Source organism: Schistocerca piceifrons, unplaced genomic scaffold (genome assembly GCF_021461385.2).
Source record: "Schistocerca piceifrons isolate TAMUIC-IGC-003096 unplaced genomic scaffold, iqSchPice1.1 HiC_scaffold_1210, whole genome shotgun sequence".
Taxonomy (NCBI): Eukaryota; Metazoa; Arthropoda; class Insecta; order Orthoptera; family Acrididae; genus Schistocerca; species Schistocerca piceifrons.
In genome coordinates, this window is record NW_025727027.1 from 1 (window position 1) to 7,500 (window position 7,500).

Sequence of the window (7,500 nt, forward strand, 5' to 3'; positions counted from 1 at the left end):
ATATAGCACCCCATTCTCCAGTGGCTCTGCCGCACGAAGCCGTGGACCGGCAATGACTCCACCCGCACCCGTTCGTGGACCACCCCAACCGCCAAACGCGCACCTCCAGCGGATGAACGGCGGACGTTTCCCGCACTCGTAAAGTGCAATCCACCCCTATAACTTGCGTTTCATGAAGAGTTATTTCCAATATGCGACATTCCCGCTGTCCCTATACATGAGCCGCGACCTGTACCACTTACGAGCGAGAGACGCGATCGCGTTGCTCACTGTACGGCGTCCGATACCGAGCCATCAGCATGTCGGTCCCCATGCGCGTTGCACTCGCACTCGCACTCGCAAAAACGTGGGGCAAATATATTACGCGGAAGAGTTATAACAGACCGAGCCCCACTGCATGGGGGGAGTCTTTGTCACTAATGTACACAGATAGAACATTGTGGACTGGAACCAGATTACCCGTACACACGGCGCTGATTAGTAATCAATGCAGAGCCATCAAACTACAGAAAATATATACAACTGTCCGTATACATGCTGAAAGAGTCTGCCCACAATGGGAACCACACGTCAGCCAGACACTCTGATCACGCACCACTCTCTGCTTCTAACAGGCGCACATACAATATGTAAGCACCAGCATGGAACAACATCCAGTGCATCCTCTCCGCCACATTACACAATCCACACTATCACAACCAGACCAGGAGGTCCATGCGGAAAATAGAATATCCCACCCTTTCGACATCCACCATTGCGCAGATAAGGCACCAACACCCACACATGTCCTATACAACGGTGCACCCAACATCACAATAGTACCTCCTGTCACAGCGCACAAACAATGACATGAGTCAAAGACACAGGTCTGACACAAGCATAGAATTGGAGCGCCGCCTCTAATAAGCCAAAGGTGCATCCTGACGTGACAAATCTCATCATGTCACAAGCATTCACTTACTATAATCACTATCAACGAACCTGCCGCCCCGCCCCCCCCCCCCCCCCCCCCACACCTTTCCTTACAACAACGTGTAACCTAACCTAACCCATGTTGTACCTTAACCTAACCCATGTTGTACCTTAACCTAACCCATGTTGTGCCTTAACCTAACCCATGTTGTGCCTTAACCTAACCCATGTTGTCCCCTAACCTAACCCAAGTTGTCCCCTAACCTAACCCATGTTGTCCCTTAACCTAACCCATGTTGTGCCTTAACCTAACCCATGTTGTGCCTTAACCTAACCCATGTTGTCCCCTAACCTAACCCATGTTGTCCCCTAACCTAACCCATGTTGTGCCTTAACCTAACCCATGTTGTCCCCTAACCTAACCCATGTTGTGCCTTAACCTAACCCATGTTGTCCCCTAACCTAACCCATGTTGTCCCCTAACCTAACCCATGTTGTCCCCTAACCTAACCCATGTTGTGCCTTAACCTAACCCATGTTGTGCCTTAACCTAACCCATGTTGTCCCCTAACCTAACCCAAGTTGTCCCCTAACCTAACCCATGTTGTCCCCTAACCTAACCCATGTTGTGCCTTAACCTAACCCATGTTGTGCCTTAACCTAACCCATGTTGTGCCTTAACCTAACCCATGTTGTCCCCTAACCTAACCCATGTTGTCCCCTAACCTAACCCATGTTGTGCCTTAACCTAACCCATGTTGTCCCCTAACCTAACCCATGTTGTGCCTTAACCTAACCCATGTTGTCCCCTAACCTAACCCATGTTGTCCCCTAACCTAACCCATGTTGTCCCCTAACCTAACCCATGTTGTGCCTTAACCTAACCCATGTTGTGCCTTAACCTAACCCATGTTGTCCCCTAACCTAACCCATGTTGTCCCCTAACCTAACCCATGTTGTCCCCTAACCTAACCCATGTTGTCCCCTAACCTAACCCATGTTGTCCCCTAACCTAACCCATGTTGTCCCCTAACCTAACCCATGTTGTCCCCTAACCTAACCCATGTTGTCCCCTAACCTAACCCATGTTGTCCCCTAACCTAACCCATGTTGTCCCCTAACCTAACCCATGTTGTGCCCTAACCTAACCCATGTTGTGCCCTAACCTAACCCATGTTGTGCCCTAACCTAACCCATGTTGTGCCTTAACCTAACCCATGTTGTCCCCTAACCTAACCCATGTTGTCCCCTAACCTAACCCATGTTGTCCCCTAACCTAACCCATGTTGTCCCCTAACCTAACCCATGTTGTGCCTTAACCTAACCCATGTTGTCCCCTAACCTAACCCATGTTGTCCCCTAACCTAACCCATGTTGTCCCCTAACCTAACCCATGTTGTCCCCTAACCTAACCCATGTTGTCCCCTAACCTAACCCATGTTGTCCCCTAACCTAACCCATGTTGTCCCCTAACCTAACCCATGTTGTCCCCTAACCTAACCCATGTTGTGCCCTAACCTAACCCATGTTGTCCCCTAACCTAACCCATGTTGTGCCTTAACCTAACCCATGTTGTGCCTTAACCTAACCCATGTTGTCCCCTAACCTAACCCATGTTGTCCCCTAACCTAACCCATGTTGTGCCTTAACCTAACCCATGTTGTGCCGTAACCTAACCCATGTTGTGCCTTAACCTAACCCATGTTGTGCCTTAACCTAACCCATGTTGTGCCTTAACCTAACCCATGTTGTGCCTTAACCTAACCCATGTTGTGCCTTAACCTAACCCATGTTGTCCCCTAACGTAACCCACGTTGTCCCCTAACGTAACCCACGTTGTCCCCTAACGTAACCCACGTTGTCCCCTAACGTAACCCACGTTGTCCCCTAACGTAACCCACGTTGTCCCCTAACGTAACCCACGTTGTCCCCTAACGTAACCCACGTTGTCCACCTAACGTAACCCACGTTGTCGCCTATCGTAACCCACGTTGTCGCCTAAACCTGCTCTGTAATTGTTATACGACTCGTTCAATTAGTGTAGTGTTGCCCACCCGCAACCCTCGCAATATAGTTCGCTACTCGCACTGCCCGCTCCCCTGTGTATCGCTTCATGTTAAACACCTTGCAAGTCTTGCTGACTTTCCACATGCTCCTGCTGTACACTGTAATGTGGATGGCAGCAGGGCGTACATGCCGCCCCCCCCCCCCCCCCCACCTCTCCCCACGTCCCCACCTTGCCCCCTGCCTTCGCAAGGTGGTTGGTGACAAGTTTGCATGTTCAATGCCCTTCGCATGCGACGTACGCAGGCTACGTTGTGGTGCGGCCTGTGTCAACTGTCCGCTGATGTCGTACGCGTGAACCACAATCTGTACTGCACATTCGTCCTTATGTACTGAATGATACATCGTGGCACATGTGTGACCGTACAACGACTGCGCCCAAAAACGGCGGACCATACAGTGCAAATATTGTGCACGCAGCTACGTGTCGTCTCCCTATGAGAGCTGGATTGCAGTGTGGTACGCCATAGAGACGTGTGGGAGGAACGGACGCCGTGGATGGCGATCAGCATGAGCTGTCTGTTGATGTATTCGGACCTAGTCGTCTCTCCTCACACACCGTGATGGCATGGTGCAGCGCGTTCCATATCTGCGACATGCTACAGAAGCCGGTTGACAGTCGTTCGAGCAATGGACATCGCATACGTACGGGGGCCACCTTCCACGTATTGTCTAGGCGTGCACATTTTGTTGCGTGTATGTGGGCAGACGTAGTGTGGCGTGACACCTGACACAGGCATGCAATAATGGTTGAAGTTGCAAATGGCGATGGACGCCTACGTTTTCTGGTGAAGTTACGCAAATGAAGAAATGGTAACCCGTTGTGGTGCGGTTGTTCTCGCTAGGGGTGAATCGGTGATGGCGACGATAGGTTGAGGTACTAACCGGTTGTTCCAGCGATACCCACCATGCCGACGAAACTGAACGGCATCTGGGTGTGAAGCGATACGCGGCGGTGGCTGGGTGGGACCGTCCCCGGCCGGTGAGGGGGCGCCTCCCGGCGTGCTGGCCGCGCGGTGCGTGGGCGCACGCGCTACAGCCGGCTGGTGGGGGCGGCCAGTGGCAGGCGCGCCGGCCGACGGACGCGGCAGGCGTCGCAGCTGCGCGCCGGCGCACCCTGCGCGCGGCGCCGTGCGGCCAAAGTAGGTCCTCGCGGGCCCGGTGCGAAGCGCGGTGGACATCTGCAGTGTGCTGGTCCGATTGAGGACTGTGTGCGTTGAGGATGCGCCGCCGCCCGGCGCTCGGCGCCGCGACGCCGTCTGCTGCTCGGTCGCCCCAGCGGTTCTCGCTGGTGGTTTGTATCGCAGCTGTGCGGATGTGTTGGCGTGTGCGCTGTGCTGGGAGAGTTCGCTTCGGCACCCAAGTGGGGCTTTTGTCCTTCTGTGGCGCTGGCGTTGGAGCTGCCGGTCACCGTAGGTGGCGCGTGTTGTCTCCCGCCGGCAATGCCACGACAGCACGCTCCCGGGCCTCTGTCGGCAGCGGCAAGCTCAGTTGGGAGCACGGGTGGTCGCACCGAAAGCGTCTACTCGCCTAACTCCGGGCGATTGCGCCTCTCTCGAACCCGACCAAGTACTTGGGACGGCGCTGCGCGCGCCGCGGACCTGAGAGGGTTTCGAGGTGTATTGTGCAGGGGAGCTCAGCCTCCTCCTGTTTGCAGAATGATTGAGCGGACGCTTGCGTGTTCGCGCGGGCCCCCGGGACACACTCCCGGGCGGCCGGCTGCTCAGCTCTAGTTGACGCAGCTCCCTGGTTGATCCTGCCAGTAGTCATATGCTTGTCTCAAAGATTAAGCCATGCATGTCTCAGTACAAGCCGCATTAAGGTGAAACCGCGAATGGCTCATTAAATCAGTTATGGTTCCTTAGATCGTACCCACGTTACTTGGATAACTGTGGTAATTCTAGAGCTAATACATGCAAACAGAGTCCCGACCAGAGATGGAAGGGACGCTTTTATTAGATCAAAACCAATCGGTCGGCTCGTCCGGTCCGTTTGCCTTGGTGACTCTGAATAACTTTGGGCTGATCGCACGGTCCTCGTACCGGCGACGCATCTTTCAAATGTCTGCCTTATCAACTGTCGATGGTAGGGTCTGCGCCTACCATGGTTGTAACGGGTAACGGGGAATCAGGGTTCGATTCCGGAGAGGGAGCCTGAGAAACGGCTACCACATCCAAGGAAGGCAGCAGGCGCGCAAATTACCCACTCCCGCACGGGGAGGTAGTGACGAAAAATAACGATACGGGACTCATCCGAGGCCCGTAATCGGAATGAGTACACTTTAAATCCTTTAACGAGTATCTATTGGAGGGCAAGTCTGGTGCCAGCAGCCGCGGTAATTCCAGCTCCAATAGCGTATATTAAAGTTGTTGCGGTTAAAAAGCTCGTAGTTGGGATTTGTGTCCCACGCTGTTGGTTCACCGCCCGTCGGTGTTTAACTGGCATGTATCGTGGGACGTCCTGCCGGTGGGGCGAGCCGAAGGCGTGCGACCGCCCCGTGCGTGCTCGTGCGTCCCGAGGCGGACCCCGTTGAAATCCTACCAGGGTGCTCTTTATTGAGTGTCTCGGTGGGCGGCACGTTTACTTTGAACAAATTAGAGTGCTTAAAGCAGGCAAGCCCGCCTGAATACTGTGTGCATGGAATAATGGAATAGGACCTCGGTTCTATTTTGTTGGTTTTCGGAACCGAGGTAATGATTAATAGGGACAGGCGGGGGCATTCGTATTGCGACGTTAGAGGTGAAATTCTTGGATCGTCGCAAGACGAACAGAAGCGAAAGCATTTGCCAAGTATGTTTTCATTAATCAAGAACGAAAGTTAGAGGTTCGAAGGCGATCAGATACCGCCCTAGTTCTAACCATAAACGATGCCAGCCAGCGATCCGCCGCAGTTCCTCCGATGACTCGGCGGGCAGCCTCCGGGAAACCAAAGCTTTTGGGTTCGGGGGAAGTATGGTTGCAAAGCTGAAACTTAAAGGAATTGACGGAAGGGCACCACCAGGAGTGGAGCCTGCGGCTTAATTTGACTCAACACGGGAAACCTCACCAGGCCCGGACACCGGAAGGATTGACAGATTGATAGCTCTTTCTTGATTCGGTGGTGGTGGTGCATGGCCGTTCTTAGTTGGTGGAGCGATTTGTCTGGTTAATTCCGATAACGAACGAGACTCTAGCCTGCTAACTAGTCGCGTGACATCCTTCGTGCTGTCAGCGATTACTTTTCTTCTTAGAGGGACAGGCGGCTTCTAGCCGCACGAGATTGAGCAATAACAGGTCTGTGATGCCCTTAGATGTTCTGGGCCGCACGCGCGCTACACTGAAGGAATCAGCGTGTCTTCCTAGCCGAAAGGTCGGGGTAACCCGCTGAACCTCCTTCGTGCTAGGGATTGGGGCTTGCAATTGTTCCCCATGAACGAGGAATTCCCAGTAAGCGCGAGTCATAAGCTCGCGTTGATTACGTCCCTGCCCTTTGTACACACCGCCCGTCGCTACTACCGATTGAATGATTTAGTGAGGTCTTCGGACTGGTACGCGGCATTGACTCTGTCGTTGCCGATGCTACCGGAAAGATGACCAAACTTGATCATTTAGAGGAAGTAAAAGTCGTAACAAGGTTTCCGTAGGTGAACCTGCGGAAGGATCATTACCGACTAGACTGCATGTCTTTCGATGTGCGTGTCGTGTCGCGCAACACGCTACCTGTACGGCTCGCAGTAGCCGTGCGCCGCGTGCGGAACCACGCGTGCCTCTCAAAACTAGCGGCAATGTTGTGTGGTACGAGCGCTGAAGCGCTGGAGCGGCTGGCCTGCGGCACCTGGCGCCTGGCGCCGGTTTTGAATGACTTTCGCCCGAGTGCCTGTCCGCTCCGGTGTGGAGCCGTACGACGCCCGTCGGCCGTGAGGCCGTTGGACACAGAACGCTGGAACAGGGGCCGCCACACGCCTCACTCCCGCCTATGCGACCGTCTCGAAAGAGACGGCGGAAACTTGAGAAAAGATCACCCAGGACGGTGGATCACTCGGCTCGTGGGTCGATGAAGAACGCAGCAAATTGCGCGTCGACATGTGAACTGCAGGACACATGAACATCGACGTTTCGAACGCACATTGCGGTCCATGGATTCCGTTCCCGGGCCACGTCTGGCTGAGGGTCGGCTACGTATACTGAAGCGCGCGGCGTTTGCCCCGCTTCGCAGACCTGGGAGTGTCGCGGCCGCCTGTGGGGCCGGCCGCGTCTCCTCAAACGTGCGATGCGCGCCCGTCGCCTGGCGGTTCGCATACCGGTACTTTCTCGGTAGCGTGCACAGCCGGCTGGCGGTGTGGCGTGCGACACCTCGTACAACGACCTCAGAGCAGGCGAGACTACCCGCTGAATTTAAGCATATTACTAAGCGGAGGAAAAGAAACTAACAAGGATTCCCCCAGTAGCGGCGAGCGAACAGGGAAGAGTCCAGCACCGAACCCCGCAGGCTGCCGCCTGTCGTGGCATGTGGTGTTTGGGAGGGTCCACTACCCCGACGCCTCG

General features: G+C 54.5%; 2 non-coding genes and 1 pseudogene across 2 annotated transcripts; all 3 read left to right on the forward strand.

Moving 5' to 3' along the window:
• Positions 1-4,719: 4,719 nt before the first annotated feature.
• Positions 4,720-6,622, forward strand: LOC124729481. Its single transcript, XR_007007704.1, has one exon. It is a non-coding gene; the product is annotated as a small subunit ribosomal RNA (ribosomal RNA).
• Positions 6,623-6,974: 352 nt separating this feature from the next.
• On the forward strand, positions 6,975-7,129 carry LOC124729478. The gene has a single exon (XR_007007702.1). It is a non-coding gene; the product is annotated as a 5.8S ribosomal RNA (ribosomal RNA).
• A 188-nt stretch (positions 7,130-7,317) lies between these two features.
• LOC124729486 overlaps positions 7,318-7,500 on the forward strand; it is a 4,219-nt pseudogene continuing 4,036 nt past the window's right edge.